We start from the raw sequence: 27,081 nt of genomic DNA on the forward strand, positions 1-27,081 counted from the left end.
TTTAATCAGTCTTTTCATGCAGGGGATGCAGCAGCACACACATACCACCAGTAGGATCATTCCCACACAGATGGCAATCAGGATGTTTATCAGGATACTGCCCCACCCCCCCCAAACAATCTCTGCAAAAGGTCCGTCAATGGATTTGGTCCTGGTTTGGTCATGGCTGACACCTGCTGAATTACCTCAAGATGATTGTCTATCTCATGTTTGTGGTCAGGAATATACGAACAGTACTCTTCCTGGATTAAAGCACACGTACCTCCTTTCGCCACTAGGGTGAAGTCGAGAGCCATGCGGTTTTGAAGCACTACAGTTCTCATGGCAGTAAGTTCATTAGTCACCAATTCTAGGGCAGAAAAGGTTGCATTGCTCATTATTTCGAGAAGTTTAGACAATTTTCTCAGTTCCCAAATTGATTTCGTTGCTACATATGCTGGCAGTACACCTGCCCACGAGATGATGGTATCACCCAAGTCCATATGTGACAGTCCATTTTTCCCTAAGCCCACAGCATGATGTTTTTTCCAGCCAGCATTGATTAGTCCCACTGGATTGACAGGCTTCTTGATTTCTCATCGAACATTCCGAATTTTCCCCTGAGGTAAAACTGCTGTGTGTCGTATGGCTGGAACCAGGTACCCCAAATAACAACTGGAGGACCAATTCTCAGGTAACCACTTATATGCTTTCCTACCACATACAAAATAACAGTCTTCTACTTTGGAAGTAACTTTACTATGTCCTGGCTCTGGATGAAACATTTTTTTGTCTATCATAGACAGTTGTCTATAAAGGTCAGCATTATGTTTTACTTCATCAGTTGCCCTATGCATCAGTTCAACAAATGAATCATAGCTCGTGTTGCAATAGGATCCTGTGTTATCAGTCTTATTGTAGCATCTATAGGGAACAGTCACATTGCAATTGCTCCAACCTACCTGAACTGTATCATTTTTGTAAAAACACACAGTCCCCTTCTGTCGAACAGACAAGTGCAATGCTACTTTATCTTGTGATGTGACATCTGATGTATCATAGACTAAGTTTTCCCAGGTCTTGTTGGCTTCTAGGGGGACTGAAGTTAGCAATAACCCCCCGTATGCTGTTGGCAAGGCTGTGCAAATCCAGCAATTCGAAACACTGAAGGTCTCAGCATACACATATTTGATTGCCTGGTAAGTGTTGAAGTTTGGGTGCCACTCTGCGTACACCTCTGCACGCTTGTTTAGTCCAGTTTGTGTGGCTGAGAAAAGGAATGGCCACAACAAAAAGATTATTGTCACTAGTACAGTCAACAGGATGGTTATGCAATACTTCTGAGGAAACGGTTGTTTTGCATTCCTGTTTTCTCAGACTCTTCTAAATAGGTGCACTTGGATCTTACTGTATTTTGTCATCTTTATTTCAGACACGTGTTCTTACTCTCTGCCCTAATAGGACCTTCAGCACCGATGGTTTCTTCACTGGGGTTGAGACGGATCAGTCCTATTGATCTGACCCCCCCCCTTTGTAGCCAGACTTTGTGCTGAGGGCCCTGATGGAGAGGTAAGAATTTTGTCCAGTTCAAAGTTCTTAACTAGTTTGCAGGATCCATGAAGCTCGCTCTGCTATCTTGACTGCAGTGGGTGTTGAAAGAAGCACCTGGTAGGGACCTTCCCACCTTGGCGACGACCAATTCTTCTTCTTGATAACTTTTATTCACACTCAGTCTCCGGGTATCACTGCCACTTCTGATGTCTCTGTTTGTTTTCTATCTGAAACAGAATTTGACTGCAACAGATGTTTAGAATTCATTATTTTCCTCATATATTCAGCTAGTGTAAAATCAGCTTCCTGGTCTGATGACATGAGAAGTTTCCACTGGGGTGTAGAGTAAGCCCTACCAAATAACTTTTCAAAAGGAGTCAATCCTTTTGCTGTAGGGACAGTTTTCATGCTCAACAGTGCCAGGGGTAAACAGTATATCCAGTTTTTCCCTGTCTCAGCTATCAATTTTCTCAATTTGTTTTTTAATATACCATTATGCCTTTCAACTAGCCCTGCAGATTGTGGATGGTATGCACAATGATTTTTTAAAGAAATACCAAAATGCTTACTTAACTGCTGTATGGTTTGGTTTACAAAGTGTATACCATTGTCACTGTAGATCCTTTCCGGAATGCCAAATCTAGGGATGATTTCTTTGACAAGTACTTTTGCCTCCATAGCTGCATCTGGATTTTTGGTTGGAAAGGCTTCCACCCATCTGGAAAACATATCTACAACGACAAGACAATACTTCTTATTTTCACATTTGTTCAATTCTATGAAATCCATACAGATAGTGTGAAATGGATATGGTGGTGTAGGGAAATTCCCTTGCTTGGGCTTTATCGCCCCCTGTGCATGATTTTTGTTACAAATCTGACACGTTAAACAAAATTTTTTAGAGTAGTTTGTAAATCCGTACGTTGTGAACACCTGGTTCACCAGCTGTACCATCCCCCCTGTTGAGACATGGCACTGCCCATGGCTCAACAAAGCTGCATATCTAAACAAATTAGATGGTAGTATCGGTTTCCCTTCTTTATAGATGTACACCCCCTTTTTGAGAATTGCTCCTCGTTTTACCCATCGTTGTTTTTCAGCTTGCGTAGTGAGTGTCTGCATTGTTTTTAACATTTCTAAGTCTAAATTCTCAGAGGGTTGTAATTTCTCATTTAAAAGAAATACTTCTGTGGCTGCTTGTTTTGCAGCTGTATCAGCTCTCACATTACCTTTTGAAATCCTATCTTGTTGCTTGGTGTGAGCTGTGCATTTACAAATGGCTACTTTTTGAGGTAACTGAATGGATTCTAAAAAATCTAAAATAAACTGTGCATGATTGATAGGTTTTCCAGTAGATGTTATCATTCCCCAGTTTTTCCACTGTTGCGCAAAAACATGTACAGTAGAAAAAGCATACTGGCTGTCAGTAAAAATGTTTACACATTTACCCTTTGCTAAGGTACATGCCCGTGTCAGGGTGATCAATTTTGCTGCCTGTGCAGATAAGTTGTGTGGTAAAGGTTTTGCTTCTATAATCTCAGTATCAGAAACTACTGCATATCCTACTAGGTTTTGTCCTGCAGGACCCCTTTTGCACGAGCCATCCACGTAATATGTCACCTCGGCGTCATCCAAGGGGACATCCATGAGATTTTTTTCTAGGTAGTGTCTTTTGCTCAATTACCTGCAGGCAGCAGTGCGGTGTGCCGTCTGCAGGGGTCGGGAGCAGAGTAGAAGGGTTCAAAGTCGTGCATTGCTCAATTGTCATGTGAGGTTGGCTCAACAATATAGTCATACAGGAAAGATGCCTAGCAGGGGAAAGATATGCCACCTTTTCTTGTAGTAAAATAATCGCAACTGCATGAGGCACTCTCAAAGTGAGAGGGTGGAATAAGACTACTGAGGCCGAAGCCTGTACTGCCATTGCAGCTGCAACTACTGCTTGTACACAGTGGGGTAAGGATTGTGCCACTGGGTCTAGTTGTGATGAATACTAAGCAATGGGGCGTTGCTTATCCCCATGCTGCTGTGTTAGTACTGATGTCATGTAACCCTGCTTACAATCTACAGTTTGGAAAAAATGTTTATGGTAGTTTGGTAATCCCAGAACTAATGAGTACGCTATTAACTGCTTCAGTTTGCAGAAAGCAGATTCTGCTTTTGGTGTTCATTGTAACAAATTCTGCGCTGCCATAGGCTTCTTATATATAAGGTCAGTTAGCGGTACAGATTCCAAAGCATAGTTTGGAATCCAGCTCCTGCAAAAATTAGTTGTACCCAGGAAGGACATCAATTCCTTCTTGATAGTGGGTTTTGGTGCTTGCAAAATTGCTGTCTTTCTGTCCTCATCTAATGTTCTGCCTTCCTTGGATATTACATATCTCAGGTATTTAACTTGTTTTTTTCCAAAGCTGCAGTTTACTTTTATTTACCTTATGTTTTTCAGCGGCTAAAATTTGTAGAAGTGCTATGGTATCTTCTCTACAATCCTGCTAGGTGGGGGCTGCCAGCAAGATGTCATCAACATAAAGTAAAATCTGACTGCCTCTTGGTGGGGTGAATCCCGCCAAGTTGCTTGCCATTTTTTGTGAAAATATCGTTGGGCTTTCACAATATCCCTGTGGTAGCCGCATATATGTATATTTTTTCCCCTGAAATGTGAATGCAAACCAATACTGGCTATCAGGGTGTATCGGTATCGAAAAGAATGCATTGCTGGATGTCTACCACAGAAAAATACTTCTGTTGAGGTTTTAAATCATTCAACAGGGTGTGTGAGTCTGGCCTTGGTGTTACTGCATCATTTACAGCTTGTAAATCTTGGACCATACGCCATTCCCTATTTGCTTTTTTGACTGGAAATAAGGGTGTGTTACATGGTGAATTGGGAGATTCTACTAGTATCCCTTCTTTAAGTAAGGCTGCTATAATAGGCTTTATCCCTGCCTCTGCATCTTTTCTTAAGGGATACTGTCTTTTTTGTGGTCTAAATGCTGACTTTGGCGTGATAGTAACTGGCCCCACTGTACGAATAAGTCCTACATCTGATTTTCCTGTTGACCAGAGAGTCTCTGGTATATTTTGTGAGGCATTTTCTTCCTCCTTTAACAGGAGTGTCAATCAGCTGTCCTCACCAGACTGTAAGTGCACAGCTGGGTTGGTCTGAGTTATCCAATTCAACTTCTGTATTTGTATTCCCTAATATGACAGTTCTAGTTCTGTCTGTTGCTCCCATCTCGTGACTTTTTTTCCTAGATCTGCCCATTTTATTTTTCTGTTTTTGGCTAAGCTAACATGTGGTAATCGATTAGATTTATAAAGTGCAAAGAACTCCTGGGGCAATGAACAGCTGGCTACACTGTTTCCTTCTGTGTCCCAGTACAGGTTACGCAATATCAATTTGTTTGCATGATTCTTAAATAATTCTTGCTCATATTCCTCTATCAGGTCCTGGCCTGTTACAATAATACAGGGTACAGTGCAACAGGTGTTGCTTATCAATGTCAAGGGAGGGGAATTTGCTGATGGCTATATTAATTAACTCTTCGGTTACAGTCCCTGGACCTGTCGTAACCAAGTCCTGGCTGTACCAATAAAACATTTCACCCTCCGACTGCACTGCAAAGGTATCAATTTGTCACTGTGCTTCCATACCCTGCATGGTTGGGACTACTGCTATACCAAATAGCTATGAGGTCTCTGCCCAAGAGGTTTACTGGGCATTTTGCAGAAACAATAATTTTTCTTTTTTTGTGTCAGTCCTGAAACTGGATCAGTTATTGCAATGTCACAGGAGAGAGGCTCCCGATACAGCTGTCCATTAGTTGCTTTGACCAGTATGTAATCAGGTGTCTCTGTGTTTTCTGGTAGTTTGGAGGGATGTATCAGGGTTCGTGATGCCCCTGTGTCACACAAGAATTTGACTTTCCTCCCTTCTACCAAGAGTGTAACTTCTGGTTTTGTGTCTGCTAAATAGAGCTCCAAGCTCAATAAAGCTTGGTCTAATATTTCATCTTTTTCATTGTCATTAACTTCCTGCACTTTCTCTGCTCCCTCTATCACCTTTTCATTTGTCCCTTCTTCGCTTGCCCCTTCTAGTGATTCCTGACTGCCATATTGTCAGTCCTCACCCTCCTTGTCTTCCGTTATTGCCTTCTTGCTTTTCCTGCAATCCTTTGCCAAATGTCCCTTTTTACCACATTTAAAACATTCACCCCTTTTCTTTCACCCTTCAAAGTCCTCTGATCATTGATCAGATTGTTTGTTTCCCTGTGCATTTTTCTTGCCCTTTTTCCCGGACTGTACTACGTAAACTTTTGCTCCATCTTCTACAGAAAATATTTGTGCTTTCTTTTTCTTTTTGCTATTAAAATGCCTTTTGGCATGCCTAGCATATTTAAGTAATGACTGTAACCTGCTTGTACGATGATCTACCATGTGCTTTGTAATAAAGCTGCTTATAGGTGCAATACTGCCCTTTAAAAATGCATTTTTAACTGCTGTTCATATGGGGAATCTTGTGTTTGATCTTCAGGAACCTGCATTCCACAGTGGTTATTAAAACACTCTAATAGTCTGGCATAATACCAGTAAATAGTTTCACCTTCTTGTTGGATGCATTGATTAATGCAAGTCCAGTCTGCCCTAGGTTTCCATTTTTCAGAGATGCGGTCTGTCAGACCTTTTACTCTGGTATCTAATTCTGCGCTGCTATGTGGGAGGGGTCTTTGTGCAGCATCACGGGAATTCCAGTTTCCACTAATCATATGCCAATCTGGCCCTATAATTTGTCTAACTACCTTTTCTACCTCTTCTCCATTTAAGTTATAACTCAGCCTCATTCCTTGTAAATCTTCAGAGAATTTTCGAAAATTGACTTTTGGATGGGGGATTCCCTCAGTGGCTTTCCGGATGTTTTCCGGAGTCCAAGGTCTATACACTAAAATAGTTGGGTCCTGATTGTCTTGACCTGCCTGAGGGTTGAGTACTTCTATAAGTGGCCATATTTCTTCTTCTTCACTTATAGATCATGAATTTTTAATCATTTGCCATAACTTGATGCCTTCATTTGAGTTACCTGCCTTTGTTCGAGACCTGGTCTCGATGGAATCTCTAATTTTAAATGTTTTATTTTCATAATGTCTTTATTTTCAGTGACCATAGGATATCGTGGGGGTGGACTAACCTGTTCACTTGCTTCATATTCCGGTAAGGGAGGTGGAGGTGCTGATGCTATTACTAAGTTATTGTCCTCCTTATCTAAAAACATTGCTTTTGAATTCTTGTTCTTTTGTTCCCTACGGTTTACTTCCTCAATCCACCTGTGTGCCTGAGGAATTCCTAATTTACGTTGCTTTTTTACCCGACCTTTGGAATCAGTTTTGAGCTGTTTGACAAGTTTGATAAGCGAGGATTTTTCTAATTTTCCATCAAATTCGTACTTATTAACCCATTTTGAATAATATTTAATATTGTCGGCGCGCTGCAACTGCATGTATTTTGCGTCTTCTGCTAACGGTGGATTTTGGGGTCTTTTTGTGCAATTATTACCCATTTTGTTCTACTCTTTTGATCGTTATGTAACTTTTCTTAGTTTTTTAATGTGGTACCATGGATTTTGTTAGAGTCTCTTCAGAATGGCTGCCTACTTATTCTGTTTCTCCTGATCTATGACAAGACAGTAATCTTTTTTGTCCCTGACTTGTAAGAAAAATACATTCTAACAAAAACAATACATATCTAGTCCCTGATCTAAAACAGAAAACAGAAAAAAGTAGATTCACCTTACCTGAGCCCACGTGATTGATCACCAATTTGCGGAGACCCGTCCTTCAGTCGCAGATCAGAAAGTGGCTGGCCTCTTTTGAACGACAATTCAGTCGGAGGGCTTTTCAGATAAGAAGAACCGATTTGGTTTCTTCCACGTACGGTTTCAACCACCTGGCCCGTCTGATCCGAGGTGAAGAGAAGGTTCTGGCCCAAAGGACCAATCTGTCAAAGGAAAAAACTTCAAAGACCAATTCATGTTAGGTTCAAGCAAGGCACCCTTTATTACTTGCAGCAAGGAGACAAAGCATGTAGGTATAGGATTTGTCTGAATTATTAATGATTAGTATGTTATACTTATACAGTTCTCTTCCTGTCACACAGAAAATGTTACCATTCTATTGCTGACGTAGTTAGACACAGCTTTCTGTATGTTTTACAGAAAATGTTGCTAGACTTATTGCTGACCAAGTTAAATTATCTGCCATTCTGCAAAACATTTTGAGAAAAACAACCTGGCCTTGGGTTTATGTCAGTCCATTTCAACATTTCAGTTCTTCTATTGTACTGTTCTAATACAGGTGTTACATTTTGTCTAGATTCAAGGTACATTTCTAGCTTTAGTACAAGTAATGCTGACTATGGTTTAAACTTTCAAGCATCTATTGTTTTCTTTATCAATAGCTTTTAACAGCTGCATGTTTTCTCATGGCATAAGCAGAATGAATATCCCTTTGTTAAGTTTCATGACATTAGCAGAAATGAATTACTTCTTGTTATTTTCATGACATTAGCAGAAATAGAATGCTCATTGTTAAGTTTCTAATAGCTGTGCAGATTCATGCAGTGTGAACAGAATAAATGTATTAACCCTTTTAAATCTCGAATGCACTAAGCATGCATATTACTATTACATATTTTTCTAACAGTTCTCTTTGCTGCGAATTTATCAACTTTATTATAGTATTGTTAGGTTCTGATTTTTGTAATGTCTGAAGGTTACTAAAGATGGGAGCATTATAAAGAAGTGTGGGGAGGAGATAAGTAGTGTCAAGTGTAACTTTAGTTGCGTCAGTTGAATGACAAAATGCAATATATACATATATTATATATAAAGTGAATATTGTAGTTGGCTTGAAGGTATAAAGGCAATAGATAAATGTCATTACATACAGAATGACTGACAAAACATGATATATGCATGCATTATATGCAGGCTGGATGGTTATCAGAGTTGGCGTAGTGAAAGCATCATAATGAAAAGTACAGTCAGAGCAAGATATCTAGAGGGAGGAAAGTTAGGAAGAGGTTTATTTTATTTATTTAACATTTGTTTACTGGGATAATCTGGCTGGACAACTTCTATCCGTTTTCAGCGGAGGCTCTGGGAGAAAAGCTCCATACAGTAGTTACACAAAAGTTCCATGCAGTAGTTACAAGAATTAAGACAGTAGTACAAACAACAGCAGCAACAGTCAAAGCGAAACAGTTTCCTCAGGTAACCATAAAATATTTTAAAAAGTAACGATAAGTAACAATTACAGATTTAAAAATGTTTAGAATGCAATCTGTAGTTAGAAAACATCATCAGTGGAATAAAGTACATTGATAGGGTTAAGTTATATGACCAGAGAGACAACAAATGCATTTTCCTAGAGTCTTGAAATGTGCTTTTACTTTACATTTCCCATCTCTGCTTGCTGACCATGAAGCCTCCTTTTATAGTACTTGAGTTTATTTGCTCCCTAGCATTGGGAAGTCTCCAAAAGTTAGTAGCCATGTGAAGGAGCCATCATTCAGCCAGACATTGGGAAGTCTGTGCACTCAATGGTATCCTGGCAATGAGAAATTTTGTGTAACTCCATAACCCAATTCCTGGGAAGGGGGTTGGGAGGGCAGACCACACACATCACTATGGTGACTTACAATGCCCTCTCCTCCCCTTTTGACTGCCCACTCCAGTGCACTTATTAATGAAGGCTACCACCATGTAGTAGCTTGGAGAGCTGCAATCCTGCTCATAGGATTCCCACTGTAGCACTGCCCCTTCTCCTAGGGATTGTGGCAATGCATGTCCTGCTCACCGCCCCCCCGCCCCCCCCCCCCCCCAGGATGAGCGGGTCTAATTAGAACACCGAAGACACTAAATACCAAATGGCCTAAAGGCCGAAAATGTCAGACCTCGAAGTCGCATTTGTGGGGAGCTGCGTCCCCTCCACCCCCCGCTAATTATATATACCAACTCCGAGATCACACTACAGTGAGGAAAGGGAAAATATTCTGATCTTCACTGTACTGCGATCTCACAAAAAGCACATCATTGAACAGCATTTCCAAAGTTTAGGCCATTAGATGTTTAGCATCTTCGATTTGGTAAATAAATAAATAAAATAAAATGGTAATAGGAGCCCAGATGTGCATGTCCACCGTCTCCTGCCAGTGGCATCATTAAGCACATGAGCTGCTGTTTGAACATGGGTCACCTGTCCTGCAGTCAGGGCTTTATCCTGTGCTCCAGTGCTGGCTGTTAACTTTAGAGAGTCGTGGCTTTATTGGCAACTTAATGAGAGAGAGTAGGGAATGCCAGCTTATTGCAATTAAATATACCTAAACAGCCAGAAGCAAACATTTTTCAAGGTGTATGAGATAATTAGCTTACTATATAAAGACATTAGTATTTTTTAATAGTAAAAGGCTTATAAGAGTTATAAGACTAGAGTAAAAAAGCAAAAGGTTGCTGCCTAAGAAAACTCAGGTGAGGCCCCAACAATGGAAACGCACCCTCCTAAGCCTCAACAGGCAGATAAGACAACATGTCAAATCCTGTAAGGGTAACTTTGAGAAAAACTTAGCAATCACATCCAAGGATAACCATAAGACATTTTATAGCTATGTACACAGCCTAAAAGGTAGAACCCAAGAATGTGCCGAACTAGTGACAAACAGTATAACACACACACACACACACACACACATACACACATACACACACACACACACACACACACACACACACACACACACACACACACACACACACACACACACACACACACACACACACACACACACACACACACACACACACACACACACACACACACACACACACACACACACACACACACACACACACACACACACTCACACTGATCCCGCAGAGATAGCAAACCTGCTGGTGGACAGATTTGGTGAAAATTTCACTCCGTTAAACTAAACTTATCACAAACCTTGCCCCAAACTCCCCCTCACCCTACATATACAAAGAGCAGGTCATTAAAACCTTCTCTAAGGCAAAACACACAGCTTCTATAGGACCAGACGGCATCCTAGTCTGTATTCTAAGCAAACTAAAATGTGAACTACCATCACCATTAAGTTACCTATTCAATCACATCTCACCGACAGGCTGTCTTCTTGTGGAATGGAGAACAGCAACAGTTATTCCCCCTCCACAAATGTGTATTAGCAGCAGTCACAGGGAATTACAGACCCATAAGTTTGACCAGCTTCATCTGTAAGGCCATCGTGGACCTCATAAATAAAGAAATAGGAGACTTCCAAACCCTGCATCCGACCCAATATGCCTTAGTCAAGGGCAGATCCTGCCTGTTAAACCTTGTGGATTTCTTTGAAAATGTGATCAGGGCCATTGACGAGGGCAAATCTGTGCACACAACATACCTCGACTTAGCCAAGGCATTCAACACAATACCATACTCAGGCATTACCGATAAACTTAGCAAACTGAATGTAAACCCCTTTGTTATAAGATCAGTTGCCAACTGGCTCACTAACCAGTCACACACTATCAAAGTGGGTGACTCCACATCAACCAGCAGACTTGTCACCAGTGGGGTGCCACAAGGGTCAGTGCTGGGCCCCTTACTGTTTGGTATATACTTCTCAGAAGTTCAGGCCAAAACTAAGGGGCTGTGGCTGACCAAGTTTGCAGACGACTGAAAACTGGGTGCAATTATCGAATCCTCAGATTATGTCAGTATACTTCTGGAGGGTCTTACACAGACCAGCGACTGGTGTCTTAGTCATGGTCTCAAACTAAATGCAAAGAAATGCATCATCATTCCCTTTGGTAAAAACAATGCCCCCTCACACTATGTACCTACAAAGTGGTAAGGAATCTGGGATCATAAGTAGACTGTGACCTTAACTTTGACCACTATGTGTCTACTGTGTTAAGGAAGACTTTCTACATAGCACACTTGATTAGCAAAGTCATCACCTCTAGAGCAAAGGATGTTATAACCCCTCTATACTCGTCACTAATCAGGCCCATAATTAAGTATAACACCCCTTTTGGCATGTACTGAACAAAGCACCTGCAGTAATTGGAGAGGCCTAAGAGGTTTCTAACAAAGAAGATCAAGGGAATCCAGCACATGCCTTCCACAGACCAACTAAAGTCCCTGTCACTATACTTAGTATCATATAGACTTCTTACTGGAGACATGCCAGGCTTACAGAGCAATTTCCAACCTAAACCTAACGAATTTGCTGCACATCCGTAAATCAAACGGGACCTAAATATGGCCTGTGACTTGAATAGAGCATGCTGGGGGGACAGATTTGTCTCCCAGTGACTACCACATCTTTGGAATAGGCTGCCAATCCATGTGAAGCAGGGTAACTCTGTGAATCTGTTCTAAAAGAAAGTGGACGAGTGGATGGAGCACTGTAAATTTGTACCAGGGATAGCACCCACAACCCCCCAAGACATGGGCAGTCATTACTAAATACAGTCCTGGGTACTGACTAGAGTATCTATGGTATTACATTGGGATGAAAAGGTTAGGCTTGAAATAACCTCCAGGTCAATAGCCTAGTAAGCTCCTATGATCTTATAATAATTGACTGATGGTTTTCATAATGAAGAGGAAGCAGGCCTGGGGAGATGGACAGTAGTTTTCTTAAATGTGTTGCAAAATAATGTCATCTGGCTTGTTCATAGAGATTACTATAAGCTAAAAAAAAACTATTTTTTGAAAAAATGAAGAAATGAAAAAATTGTTAGAAAAAAGTAAATAAATAAATAAATTGCAGTGGGACATTGATGATTATCAAAAATGCTTCATATTTGCTTGGTAACAGTCAGGCTTTCACAATAAAAAGTGAGTACAGACAAGAGTAAGAGGTGTCAGTAGTGATATCATTAGCAGATGAACAGTGGCATGTCAGCAGGGGTGTAGCCTTTGAACAGGTGATGCAAAATTCATCTATGGATGAACAGGTTTCCCAAAATGGAAGAACTCCTCTTCCCAGCTCCCCGAATATCTGCTGCAAATGGCATCCAAGGAGATTCAGATGGAAAGGTTAAGTATTATTACACTCTGCTTGCTCCTTAATGTCTCTAAATGAACATTTCGTTTTTGTTCTTGGGAAAGGTTTAAAGTCTGTTTTAGCATACTTTCCTAGTTATGCTCATATTGAAAAATACTAATAAATAAGTAGCCCACTAGTGTGATACACAAAACTTTTTGAAAATAACCAAAGATAAAAATATACACACTGCACAAAATAAAATAATTTAATGAACTGTGTATGAACATGTGTTCCTTTGACAAGGGCATTATAGAGACGTACCAAGGAATTCGGAAAGAACATCACCCCAGTAGTAAGACCTGTAGCCAAAAGGGACTGTTTCCATGATGTGGGAAAATGCAATTCAGAGACATGTTAGCAGTAATGAGGAAAGCCCTCATTATCCACTAATTTGTATTTCTCTGAATTGCCTGTGCAAATCAGCTCTTTCCTGTGATAGTTAATACTGGTGGCCCATGCATCATGCTGTCACAGGCACCACCCTCATTCACTCTTCCCTTCCCCCCACACACAACCCTTACCTGTCCTCAAGTTGACAGAATGTCAGTGATGTTGTTTGTCTTTCGGCTTTTCCCGGTAATGTTTCGCCACAGCGGAACTCCGGTCCGCTAATGATTGGCAGTAGATTTTTACGAAAAGCCGAGGTGCCAGCTCGACGCTCAACCTTCAATGAATGCACGCCCATTTACGCATGCATGTCTTTCGAATGCTACCCAACCGCGGGGAGGACATGCAGACTCCACACAGAAGGCACTCCCATGTCAGTGATATCTCTTCTTATTTTTGTCCCTGCTCAGTCATGGATCCTTACATTAAGACTTTCAAGTTTCGCACTTATTGATTGTAAAGTGCATTGTGATACTAGACATGCTGCTCTGTTAATGTTTTGAGTCCAAATAATAGTTTAAAAATTCTCAATATTGTCCTCTATTGTTTCACCTGGCTTTGTCCCACAGCTCCCCCAACACACACACAAAGCTGCATCATCCCTCTCAACTGTCCCTGATTTTCTGATTTTACAACACGTTCCTGCTATTGCCTCTTATAGGTGCCCTGTCCCTGTTAACTCAAGGACCATTGCAATCATGGAGAGTAATACCAGACATTAGAGTTTCATACTTAGTACAGCAGAAATACTCTTTTATACTGGCTTCTCAGTCAGCAGAGAGGGTTAAGTCTCCTGCATGACAAGCTGTTTTCTGAGTCAAAGATGCAGGGCTTGAACCCCCCCCCCCACATTTTTTACCAAGGACCTAAGGTAATGTATTAGAAGTATCTGTGGTTGTGTGGAGGACAGACATGCAGCTAAAGAGATATGTGTGAGTGTCAAGAGTTTAGGGCTGGAATCTTTTTTAAGTGCCTTTAGGGCCCACTGTATAGAGTATTCCTAGTGTATAGTGTTCCCTCCGCCCCATGTCCTTCACAGTGCAAAACCTTGCTGTCTTTTAAATGCCTTTAAAGTACAATATAAAGTGTTGTCCTTGGTGGAAGACTGGTTAAGGTCACAGCAGGTATGATAAGGATGTGGATGAGATGGGGAGAAATGGCTCCTGAGGGTACTTATAGCAGTATGGAGAAAAAGCAGTTTCCTAGATGACTGCAGAAAAAGCATACTAGAGACAGTTTTCAAGAACAAAAGGACATTCACAACTGTGGGCAGTATAGAGGTATCAAACTCCTGCCACACTGCATGAAAGTTCTGGAAAGGGTGACTGATAAACGAATATAAAGAGCAGTAGAAATCAAGAAGGGAAATGAACAGTTTGGATTCAGATCAGGATGCAGCACAACTGACCTGATGTTTGTAGTGAGGCAGATAGTTGAGAAAAAGCTAGAAATGAGGGAAGAGTCCAATTAGACTAGAAATGGATAAAGCATATGACAAGGTCTCAAGAAACCTGATTTGGGTAGTCCTGTGATGGCTGTCTCTGAATCAGAAATGGTTACTATGAGGTATACACAAGGCTTATACCTCAAGGCAACACTTCTGAACCAGCCCCTTTATCTTTAAGATGAGGAAAACACTGGCATTCAGTTTACTCTGCCATTTTACTTTTTAATCATTGATATAATATTTAAGGTTGGACCCTGATGTATTTTTAACATCTTTAATAAAATATCACTCAAGACAGAGGTGGACACACATTAATAAAAAAGAAAACAAACTATATTGACATTTTTCCATTTACACACATACATTACATGTTTATTTTCTTTATAACAGCTGTCTTTCAGTCCATCTTTACACAAATCACTCATTTCCTGCCTTCCCTTAAACGTCACTCCTCCTGAACATAATTCTGCATGTATTGTCCTCACAAATTCCATCTATTTCTATGTAATTTCTATGTCTAGATGATTCAGGTCTTGTGTCCCAGCTCAGAAGAGTTATTTCCTTAGTTACAGGCATTTGCTTTCCCAATAATTCTGGCAGAGTACTCTGTAGGGAATTTTTTTTAAATCTGCCAACTCATTAGACTTCCCCAAAAATATGTTCCCAGTTATCTCCTTATTTTCCATCATACCTTCGACTTTCTCTATGTACCTGAGGAAAATTTCTTTGAACTCTGCTTGAGGTATAAAAATACCTATGCAAACACTTGCAAGCAAAAATCCTAAACCTTCTGGATTTTGTTGCACACTTGTAAGCCATACATATGTCCTTCCATTCTTCCCTTGTAATTTGCTTTTCCAGTATTTCTTTCTTCCCAATCTCTTCTAACCTTCTCTGATTTATTCTTATAGTCATCATGCAATATTTTGTATGCCCTACTAATTATTCCCTTTTTATCTATAGCTTCTAATCTAGATTCAACTAAAAACTCCACTAGAGTAGGGATTTCACTTAGAACTCCACTATTAATTTCTCTTTGCCTTACTTTGATATCAATTCCTGATGGGAAAGGCAGTCTCTAACCTGCAGTCCAAACTTCTTGTCCTCATCCCACTCTTATTACCTTTTTTTTCTCTAATTATTTGCTCCCAATATATTGATTCATTTGCCAGTTTTTTTCCAGTAAATTCCAGCCCCCTCTTGCCTATTTTCTATACCTCTACTTGCAGTCATTGCTATTGGCAAAATCTCCTTTCTCCATTTACATGTTGGCTTAGTTCTTAGATTACTTTATATAACTTATGAATGTAATATCCTGTATGGCGGTTATTATTCTCCTTAAGGATCTGCATACAGAATCCCACTCTGTCCTTTTTTTCTTGAACTGCCTCCCCCCAATCACCATCATTCCCTTCCACTTTGAATTATAACCTTCTGCTTGTGTCATGTATATGAGCTTTAACTTTGTAGTCTGTGTATCAAAAAATATCTCTTCAAATCAGGTAATCCTAAACCAGATTGTTCTACTGGGAGGATCATCTTATCCCACTTAACTTGTGACCTCTTTCCCTCGCAGACATATTCCTTCAGCTCTATTAATTATTGTCTCCAACTTTTCCACTAGTTGACAAAAATAAGCCTTACCTGTATATAACACTAAAAGGCCTAAAAACATTTTCACTGCTTGTACTTTATTACCCAGATCTATAAACAAAAACTTCCAGTTTCTCTTTTTTGTATTCTCTTTTGTTTAGTCTGCTCACTGTAGTGAGCTGCCATAACAGAAGCCATTTTAATATGTACTCCTAAATACTTCATCTTATCGTGTCACCATAAATATGGGTATTGCTGAATCAAGCCATGAGTGGGTACATGGTGTATGGCTATGGAGCTTGTTTTACCTTTATTAATTTCATATCCTGAAAACACTTGAAACTGCTCAAAATGTTCCACAACACTGAGATGTCCTTTTCTGGCTTTATCAAGTACAAAATAATATCATCTGCAAATAAAGTTAACTTTTTTGATTATCATGACAATTATATCCTTGAATTTTGAAGTCCCTTATTTTCTTTGCCAATGGCTCTAAATATTAAGCAAATAACAAAGGGGAAAGAGGACACCTCTGCTTAACTCCTCTTTTCAAACACAACTTAATAGAGAGGAACCCTCCCACTTTAATGCTTGCCACCGATCGTATATATATATATATATATATATATATATATATATATATATATATATATATACTCCTAAATAATGTTATTATTCTATCGGGGAATGCAAATGCTTCCATTACCTTATTCATAAATTCCCAGCTTACTCTGTTGAATGCTTTCTCTGCATGAAGACCTGGTACTTGTTGCATTTTTAATAATTTAAATAAACTACAAAATGTAAATGCATAAAATCGTATGATATCTTAGTAACTGGATAAACAAAGGAAACATCTTTCTTTGCTATATCAATGCGCAGAACAATGACTGCATTGCCATGTACCATACACCAGGACGTTATTTGTAACATTCTCATTACATCAGTCTAGAATGTACCATGTACTATAAAGTTATTATTTGTGAAATCATTACATTACTCTAGCATGTTCCATGTAGCAAAGTTATCTGTAAAATTATCATTATATCAGTCTAACATGTACCACACACACTGTAAAGTTATTATTTGTGAAATTATTATTATTATTATTATATCACTCTACAAGTACCATGCACCATTTATTTATTCATTTATTTTTGTTTGTTTACCTGGGTAATGCACTGATCAATAGTGACCGATTTCAGGCTCAGATCGGGTCATAGTTATCTGTGAAATTATCTTTACATCGCAGTAATAGGAAGTATCCAAAAACACAATTTCTTTTGAAACTATATGTATGTGAGAATATGCTGCATGCAGCTGTTTGCCCTTGGGGGGATTTTTATGATGACAAAACAATGTAGTTACGGTGTCAGTGGCTCACCAAATAACACACTTGCCTTTAATGCTAGAGTGTGGGTTCTCTTCTCACTCTAGGTAGTTGGATTTTTTTCCTTGTCCTGCCCCTTTAGTACAACATAAGGAGGGTGCTGTGCTTCTCAGGTCATGTTATCAGAACAGGCACTATAGCAAGGTCCCATCTGTCAAACTTGTGAACATAAAAGATGCAATAGCACTTATCAGAAGAATAGTAGTTGTGCTTTATCAGCATACTAAATGTAACATTAATTTCATTCATCAAAACTTTAAAATGTTCAGTTCTTCACTCAAAAAAGGAGTTTTTAAAAAGAAGAGATACTCAAAATAACAATATGAATCATCTATCTTAGTATATAACTAAGCCAATACTTGTTTCACCCTATCTTAATTTCTCCCTCATCTCCCTTTATATAATGCCCATAAACTTTGCACAATCAAATTATCAATTATTTTCAATGTGTGTATCATGTATCCCATCACAATGTCCATAAATTACATTAACTTTCTCTAAATGCTTAAAAAAATCCTGTCTTCGCTATTAACACCCCCCCCCCAAAAAAAACACAATCTCCTACAATGAAAACATAAATGATAAAATAATAATTATAAATGACTTATTGAATCCACTTCTTTACAGCCTTCATAAGAGCACAAGTCCTCCTCTTTTGCTTTAAATGTTATGCGATTCTGAACAGGAATTTTCCTATGGAATAATTTCCACATGAACTTGCTTCATGCTTTATTCTCTTCTTTCTCCTTATAGCACTTTCTTTTAACCTCTAAAACTCAACCCAGCTAATAATGTAGTATTTCTTCATACCAGGGTATCTTCTTTTCTAATTTTACTTTCACTACATCTTCCTATAATACCAGTTTATTATTGTATCTTTTAACTTCTCTTTTAATCTTTCTTTCCTGCACTTCTTACACAAACAAAGGTAAGTTCATTCTATGTTAACTGTCCTTTCTCACTAACAATGTAATTGTGACCCTGGAATGAATAGATACAAAATGACTCAATCATGCTTATTTAATCTCCTCTCTCCTTCATATGTAAAACTCCCCAATTAATAGGATTTAAACATGGACTCATGCAACAGAAAATGTCAAACCCATCAATTCTGCTTCTTATTTTAAAGGCATAGGACATACATTTGTAAAATAACTACTTAAGATAACCAACTTTATCAGGTACACTTTCTTAAAGACATATAGTAACTCTTTCAGCTGAAATGCATAGACAGCTTGCACACTATGCAAAGCCATGCAGGTGGGTTCTATAGAATGCAAACCAGTTTCAGATCTTAGAAACTTCACTGCTCAGTGGATAGCCTTGCACTACTCTGCACTGAGAGTTTTCAGATCCACAAGTAACTGCAGTATTACATTGTGTGTGTGTGCATCTTTGGGCTTTTCCCGGTCAGGGGTCGCCACAGCGGAACTCCGGTCCGCTAATGATTGTTAGTGGATTTTTACGTACTGGGTTACCAGCCCTGACGCACAACCTTCAATGAAGGCACGTCCCATTCATGTATGCATCCACACAGAAGACGCTCTAGCTGAGAATCGAACAGGACAACGTCTTGCTATGAGGCGACAACGCTAACTGCAGTATTACATTGCATAGCCAAATTAAATTAAGCCATTACACATTCCAGTCCATAGCTCTGTAAGGATTCTTCCATAATACACCGATTCATAGTTGCTCTTACTGTGGAAGATTCATGTAGAGCAGTCCACAAAATGCATAAGCGTATATGTCAGTTTAGCAGTATGCACATATGCATTTCAATAGGAGAATATGAGGGGTGAAGCAAAACAAAACAATGTTGCTGTTTTCAGGTTGCCAATCAAGATAAGGGGTATAGTGAAGTCTGTCTGTGTGCATGTGGTTACCGGGACTGTGTGTGTGTGTGTGTGTGTGTGTGTGTGTGTGTGTGTGTGTGTGTGTGTGTGTGTCAAGGCAGATTTGCAAATTTATATGCCTGTGTTTATCTGGAGGTAGGGGTGTGCCTCTTTGTTATGTTATAGGTGTCTATGTTATTATTTACACAGATTGAGTGGTGCTTATATGAACAGTTATCCAAATTATCCAGTTATGTTTTTCATAGACATGCAAATCCTCTTTTCATGCAGAGCATGGCCATACATTTTGTACATGACTGTGAGATGCATTAGATTGGAGAAGTGAAGTTCCTCCTATCTAAACAGGGCAAGTTACACTTCTGAACAGCAGCACTATGAATCCCAGAGCATATCTTAACAATCTGTTTTCTGAAAACAAAGTGTTCCATGTTCTCAATATTACTTCCCATCCTTCATGTCTGATAGCTAACACCTCAATTTTCATTTTTTTAATTAAATTTCTCATTTCCTGACTATTGCCCTACAACCTCTATATTTATTTGTGTTAGTGTAGAGGACAGAAGCTTTGTCTTTTAGTGTGCTGCTTCCTGGGGTCAAGGAGGCAGAGATTGCTTTCTGTGTGACTCTGAGCAAATCACTTAACCAGACAGCCCCCCTAAACCTGAAAAGGGTTTTTGTGTCCAGTGAAATTACCTGGTCAAAAACTGTCATATATATATATATATATATATATATATATATATATATATATATATATATATATATATATATATACATGCTATTTTTACTAGTTCCAGTCATAGTTAACACTTCTATTATTTCTTCTTCGACATGAATAGACAAAAACACAATTTATTTTTCAAATAATAAACATACATGGCTCCAGCAGACATGAGTAAATATTAACACTGAACATGGACATAACAGTTGTACAAATGCATGGTAGAAGGCTTGCAATTTACATAAGATCCAAAATTTTCATATTCAGGTTATATACTAATACAGATCAAGAATTAAAGGAAGTCATCAATTGCAATATCACATTATAAAGTTTAGACAAACATCGTAAAAATCCAATGGTGTCTTTATCCACAAGCTGAGTCTTTATGCATGTGCTTTGTCGACCACATAGCATTGTACTTTTACTATGAAGTTTTTTTAACAGCACAACTTTCTCTTAAATGCATAATTTTTGTGACATCATTCACTTTTGTTGACATTCCTGATTTCTGTTTCTCTATTATAGCTTTTTGGCTCCTAAGACCAGTTAAAACAACAATGGTTTGTCAGCTTGCCCATTCTAGGAGAAAAAGGTGAGATTTCTGTCTGTGATTTGACATCCCCCCAGAGTTAAAGCTATCCTTTCATTTCTGTGATTTGAACATTGCCTAAGCAGAGGACTTTCTCTGTATTTGTGTGCATGTGTTTGTAATTTGACCTTGGTTACCATGTTATTGGTTTTCCGGCTGAAAGAATAAGGCTCTTAATGGAAAACTCAACACCTATATTTGTCCAAAGATTCTTGTTGCAGTTGCAGTGACATCAACACAGTATTCTGGAGGCCTTGGGTGTGCATTTCAGATAAGTTAATATTGCCCTTTCACTTTAATGCTACAAACAGTGCCTCAGCAGATGTCTTTCTCTGTATTTGTGTGATTGTATTTGTAATTCAACCCTTTGTACAGAAATTTACCTTGGACAAAATGTTTAATGTAACCTACAGTTAAATGCTCACCAATATAAAGACATCAACAGTTGAACAGTATTTCGATACCCTAAGAATAACTAACAGTTTAAAGTTTCACCCACACATAATTTGGCAACAAAGAAAAACCTTTAAAAAGAATTGTTTACAAATAATACCAACTATGAAATAATTACATACAACAGTAAACATAAAGGCAAAGTGACTCAAGTGTATACAACTAAACCAGCCCTCCAAACAAGGTTATGACTGTAAATTTATTCATTAGTAACTTAAAGGGAAAAGAGGAAGACATAGATTCCTGTATAGGGGTCACACACATTGTAATAGTTCCATAAATTAAACAATATGGGCATAGTAACACATTTAAATACACTGTTATCTCCTCTTTATATCAAAATGTTCAGGTACTTGTTATTTCACTCACCTTATAGCTTTAATTACCTGAAATTCAGCATAGCTAGCAACAAATCACCACCTAATATATTATAGTTTTAAGAGTGCAGATGTAAATCCCTCACCTCTTCTTCTGAGCATTAATGCAGGCGAAATAAAACATGTCATGCAGGGGGCTACCTGAAAATATCAAAATCACACAATATTGAATCACACATCGTTGAGACGAAATCAACAAAAACTCACTTCAGCGAAAGACTGGATCAACGAATCTGTTCCCAGGGTAAGTAACCTGTAGGCCAACAAGGTGAACTTTGCCCTTTTCCCAACTGTAGTGCAATCTTGGAGTTGGTATATTTAGTTAGGGGAGGTGTGGGGGGTGTGGGGACCATAGCCCCCACCTGGGTGGGTTGGGGATGGTATGGTTTTGTTTTCGTGAGTTTTGATATGATTGATTATTTACCCTGGGAATAGATTAATTGATCTGGTCTTTCACTGCAGTGAGTTTTCACTGATTTCATCTTGACGATGTAGGGTTCGATATTGTGGGATTTTGATGTTATGAAGTAGACCCGTCATATATGTAATAACCTCCATTTATAATTCAAGTCTCTAAATAGTCATCACCTTTAACACAGAAATGGATATATTCAATATTCTGTTTTGTATATTCATTCCATAAAAATTACAGCTGCTTGTGCTCCCTGAACAATTATGTATTTAAATATCTTTTTGTATTAAATTATTCAGACTGAACAGTATATTTTCCATTAGAAGGTCTAAGAAGATGATGAGACCTCCATCCACCTTCTTCAGTTTTATACTATAACTATAAAGGAAAACTTGACCTTCTTATATCTGCATTTACCTTAAAACAAACACTATTAAAATATACAGTATGTATATTATTACCTTTAAGGTCCAGTCTGCCATTTTAAATACTCATTATATATAATCCCACAACAGTTCCATATTTGGTAACATTTACTGGTAAAATGCTCATCTTAAAATCAACTTCTCTGTGATTACAAGGTCTTGGAAGAGAACAGGAAGTCTGATTAGCTTTCTATAGACAACTCAACATAAAAGGCAGTCATCCTTCATAATATACACATTTCCTTTCATTTCACAGGGTTTTAGGAATATAATTACCTTAAATAACAGATCGCTGATGTCCCCTTTCTGCTTCTAATTAGTCATTATCCAGCTTGCTTCATCATACTGTAAACTACTTTGTGTCTTTGCAAAATAAGATTTCAAAATATTGAAAATTTTTCTCTCTCACATACCTTCAAAACATATTCAACTTATTCAATGTAGACTTCTTCTCATTTTCATCACTTCCTTCTAAATTTGCTTTAACAGCTGCTGTAGACACTGTTACCATATTGTCTTCTTTCCAGAGGCTCATGTTCTTCAATTATTACCAAAGCCTCTGGGAATCCACAAATGCCTTAAATCCCTAGAAAATAAAGCTGGACGAATGCTGGATAAAGCATGAAATTCCTAGCGCTTTAGTCTGATTTTCTCATGGAAACTAAAATCTTCATGTCTGTCAAAGAGGAGTAGCATGATAATCACTATCGAAATAAATAATTTTATAGCACGATAATCACTATCGAAATAAATAATTTTACAGCGCGATAATCACTATCGAAATAAATATTTTATAGCATGATAATCACTATAGAAATAAATAATTTTATCTCCTGCTTTTTTCTGTTTACAGAGTAATCAAAGTAACTGCAAAATCTGATCTTTAATATTGAAGGGTTCATAATTAATCAAAATTTGTCTGCATCCTTTCCGAGTTGCTGCCAAATTTGCATCAGAAGGTCTATCCACCCTTATCTAGCTAACCTGTAATCCGGTCTAAGCAGCCAATTACTCTTGCACAGACACTATAGTGTCTTGACATTTTTTCTCTATGATAGCAGTGATGGATATTTTGTCATCTTGCTCTACCTTTATGATTGATTTTTTTCCCCTTAGGCACGTCCATCTCAGACAATATAAAATTACAAATTATGAGCCAGGAAACAGAGCGCCCAACGATCCTTCCAAATGGAAACAAGTCTTCAATGAATAACTAAACCAGGAACCACCAGGTAGACAAGGAAAAATCCAAGAACAACATTTAATTAAAGCGCTTTTTGTTTGCTCAAATGGGCAAACTTCCTCAGAATAAGTTACAAAACAACAAGGAACCAGGTTTTATACAGTGATTCTAATTAATTGAGTACAATTAAGCACCACAGTAATAGTCACTTAACATTTAAAAATACAGGTACATGAAATCTTAAAAGTGCTGGAAAATACCAGCCTTTACATACTGAACACTAGGCAGCGTTTTAATTAATAAAATACCTGTGGTATAGAGGGAAACCAAAACATTAACCAATAAAATTGAAAGAAATAAGAAAATGAAAAGTATAAAAAAATAACAATGTACTTAAAAAAAAAAAAAAAAAAATATATATATATATATATATATATATATATATATATATATATATATGAATGTAATTCTTGCATAATGTACTTATCATCCAAGGGGCATAAACATAAACCTAGAAGTACTGTAAAACGAAAAACCATCAATATGCACAAATAAGTAATTGAAAACCGTGAATTCTATCTTTTAAGACTAAGAATACTTAATAAACAGGAAATAGAGCATGCTCTCAGACAATATAAACATGTATTGGTCTTTCAGCTCCTAATTGTCCTTTTATAGATCCTCTGTGGTACCAGCACGCAAATTTGGTACTTTTTTGTAGTACGTTTAACTGAGTGGATGGACTGGTCCAAGGGGCATTTTCAGCCATGACCTGGGCCTGGGCTATGTAGACTGTTAGATACAAAAGGTAAAAATAAACAATAGGTTTTGACATTTCAACATACTCAATACAAACATGGTCTTTTACTCTATCCACTTTGATATGATTTGCCAATCTAGTTATCGTGTTTCATTTTTTTTCATTCATGTTTAAGAAGTTGCTATGAACTCTTCCAAAGGCACCTTAACTGGTATAACCCTTTACACCATACCACAGATGCCCCTCATTATTACTTGCAGTCATGTCAGCCAGCTTTCCCGCATATCTTTTTACTTTCTTTTCAATATTAGGCATCATCAGTCCTCACATTCCTCTGACTATAATATATAATGTTTTCTTTTTACTTCCAACCTTAAATTACTTAACTACAAAAAAAAATGGAAAACTAGAATGACCAGGGAACACATGATCCTTTTACCCCACCATCCAGCATCTGGACATTTTCTTTTTTTCTCAATTGTTTTTATTGAAAGTTTTAACAACAAAACATGATGTCCAGTGGCTACTGCTCACATTAATACTAATGCTTGGCTATCCCCACAATAAATTTTTATGGAAAGATAGCTGCATGCTTTTCTTCTGTTTTGTAAGGTCAGCAGTGACAGTAGGACTTAAGCAAAACATAGTACTTTCAGTTCTGGTCATTCAGTCCTGGTTCAGAATTAAACTTTGAAAGCATCAATCAGTCCTGATTCAGAATTATACTTCAAACGCTAAATGAATTCTTGCAGACTACACTCCTACACCATATAGACCAGAGATGATTTTGTATGTCATAGGCTCATGGATTGACTACTACCAAGGCTAGTGTCCTCCAAGGTAAATACCATGGTTAATGGTTACAGCCTAGTGTTATATAAATAAAAAAAATCCAGGGTCAAGACTTTCCCATCTCATGCTCAACCTTGCAGCTGAGGACCCACTTCCTATTTCTCCATCCCTGGGCACTGAGTCCAAGAAGGAACCCCCCCCCCCAGCTGCAGGATTTCTTGAGGTGGTATTGATAGACTCCACTCCCTCTGCTGTCTCCCCCAGGGGCTGCCAGTGGTTATAGTGGCACACCTTTGTACCTCAAGGATCTCACCTGTGAAACTTGATACCTGCTTGGTTGTGTTTACAGCTGCTGGAATTCACTTCTAAGCTTCATGTATACTGACTCTGAGATTTTGTAGACTTGGAGAAGAGAGCGAGAATAACTGATAAAACACAGCACTCATCTTCTTAATCTTTTCTGAGTCTAACCCCCATTGCAAGATACTATAGACCATCCAAAGACAGCATTCAGAGCATTGATCAACTGGCTGCGACAATAACTTAAATTCTAACTGCACAGTCAGACAGTCATTAAGAGAGGACAAATAGTTCCACTATATCTCATTGAACGACTGGAGCTATGAACCTAGTAATTTCATTCATAACATATTTAATCAAAAACAGCATGTATTGTGCAAGCTTGGGTACTCAGAAACTCATTTTGTAGGTATTGCAGCTTCTAAGAAATATAAGCAAATAAAATCTTATTAAAAAGCATTATTTGAACTTACCACCATATGGGGAGAGCAATGCCTTCACAGCCCATAAACATTATGATTCTCATTCTGAGGTCACTGAACCCTTAAGGAAGACAAACAGTGAAATGCCTGTTTCACTGCTTCTCCAAGAGGCTGTGAGATGGACCACTTAGTAAGAAGACATACAAACAATACGATCTTGTTGGTATGTATCTCAAGTAAAACTAAGATGAGCAACAGAAAAGTCAAGTTACTAAGTTCTAGCAACTGATAATCTGCTCAAGTGATTTCAGCAACTGACTGTAAGCCAGAGCAACAACACTGGAAAAAAACATTGTTTTTGCTCTCCATCTGTAGCATTCAGCTGCTCAAACTGTACCTGCAATTCACAAAAGCAATAACCAAGAGCAAACCTCTTGAAAAATGACTGCCCATAAATGGCACCAAAATATCAAAGCACCAAAAGCCACAAATAATATACTTTGCTGCTACATTGTAATGTAATGAAACTCCCCTTAGTGCAGCCTTTATAACTGTACATGGTACTTCAGATATTGCCTTACTAGTGCTGCGTACAACTGAAGGATGGCATCAGCATTTCCGGAATTCACTTTTCATATTGTGCACCCCAATATTTCATTGGCCTTTGTTACTCCTTTTCTTTACAGCATGTGGATAGTATGATTCACTTTAGGTGTCAGTATTACTCCCAAATTCTTCTCCATTTTGCTTAAGGCCACCACACTAAGAATGTGCATTTCCCATGGTTTCCCAATCCAGAGTGCATAAAGTTCTAATTCTACATTAAATCTCAGCTGTGATCTATCTGCTTACAGTGCCAGCTACCTTAGGGGTCACTCTAGACACTGCCCCCCTTCAGTCTATGATTACAATATCAGTCTATCTGTTTGTTTAGCATAGAAAGTTGATATTATGCAGTTCTAACAAGCAGCATTCTGTAGTCTTGGGTTTAAGTCTGCCACTCTCCACTGACAAACTGTGTAATTCTCAGAAAGTTACTTATCCAGGCGATATTCTTAGATTACAACCAAAAAGAGAGAGTTCTGCTTTTTGAGTTTACCCAGTTAATATTTCAAATTTAAGAAAAAAAAATGAGTGAAGCTAGACTGACTAGACTTTACAGTATTAAGACACATGGTCTATAATCAGACAGATAATTTGCATTCAGAACCTCTAACAGCCTGCCATGTTGAATTTTATTTTCTCATGACCTTCTCCAAAAAAGGGAAATGGCTCTAACAGGTTTAGAATAACCTCTTGAGTTTCCACTCTGTCTCTCTCATGCTAACTCTTTCAGCT

At 38.3% G+C, this 27,081-nt stretch overlaps 1 long non-coding RNA gene across 1 annotated transcript in view; it reads left to right on the plus strand.

Moving 5' to 3' along the window:
- The window catches only part of LOC122817368, a 189,751-nt gene that overhangs the window by 19,454 nt on the left and 143,216 nt on the right, over positions 1–27,081 (plus strand). The window contains exon 2 of the long non-coding RNA XR_006367224.1: positions 20,556–20,622. This is a non-coding gene — a long non-coding RNA (uncharacterized LOC122817368). The remainder of the gene's footprint in view (positions 1–20,555; positions 20,623–27,081) is intronic.

This window comes from Protopterus annectens, chromosome 12.part0 (genome assembly GCF_019279795.1).
Source record: "Protopterus annectens isolate FY-2018-M chromosome 12.part0, PAN1.0, whole genome shotgun sequence".
NCBI classification, from domain to species: domain Eukaryota; kingdom Metazoa; phylum Chordata; order Ceratodontiformes; family Protopteridae; genus Protopterus; species Protopterus annectens.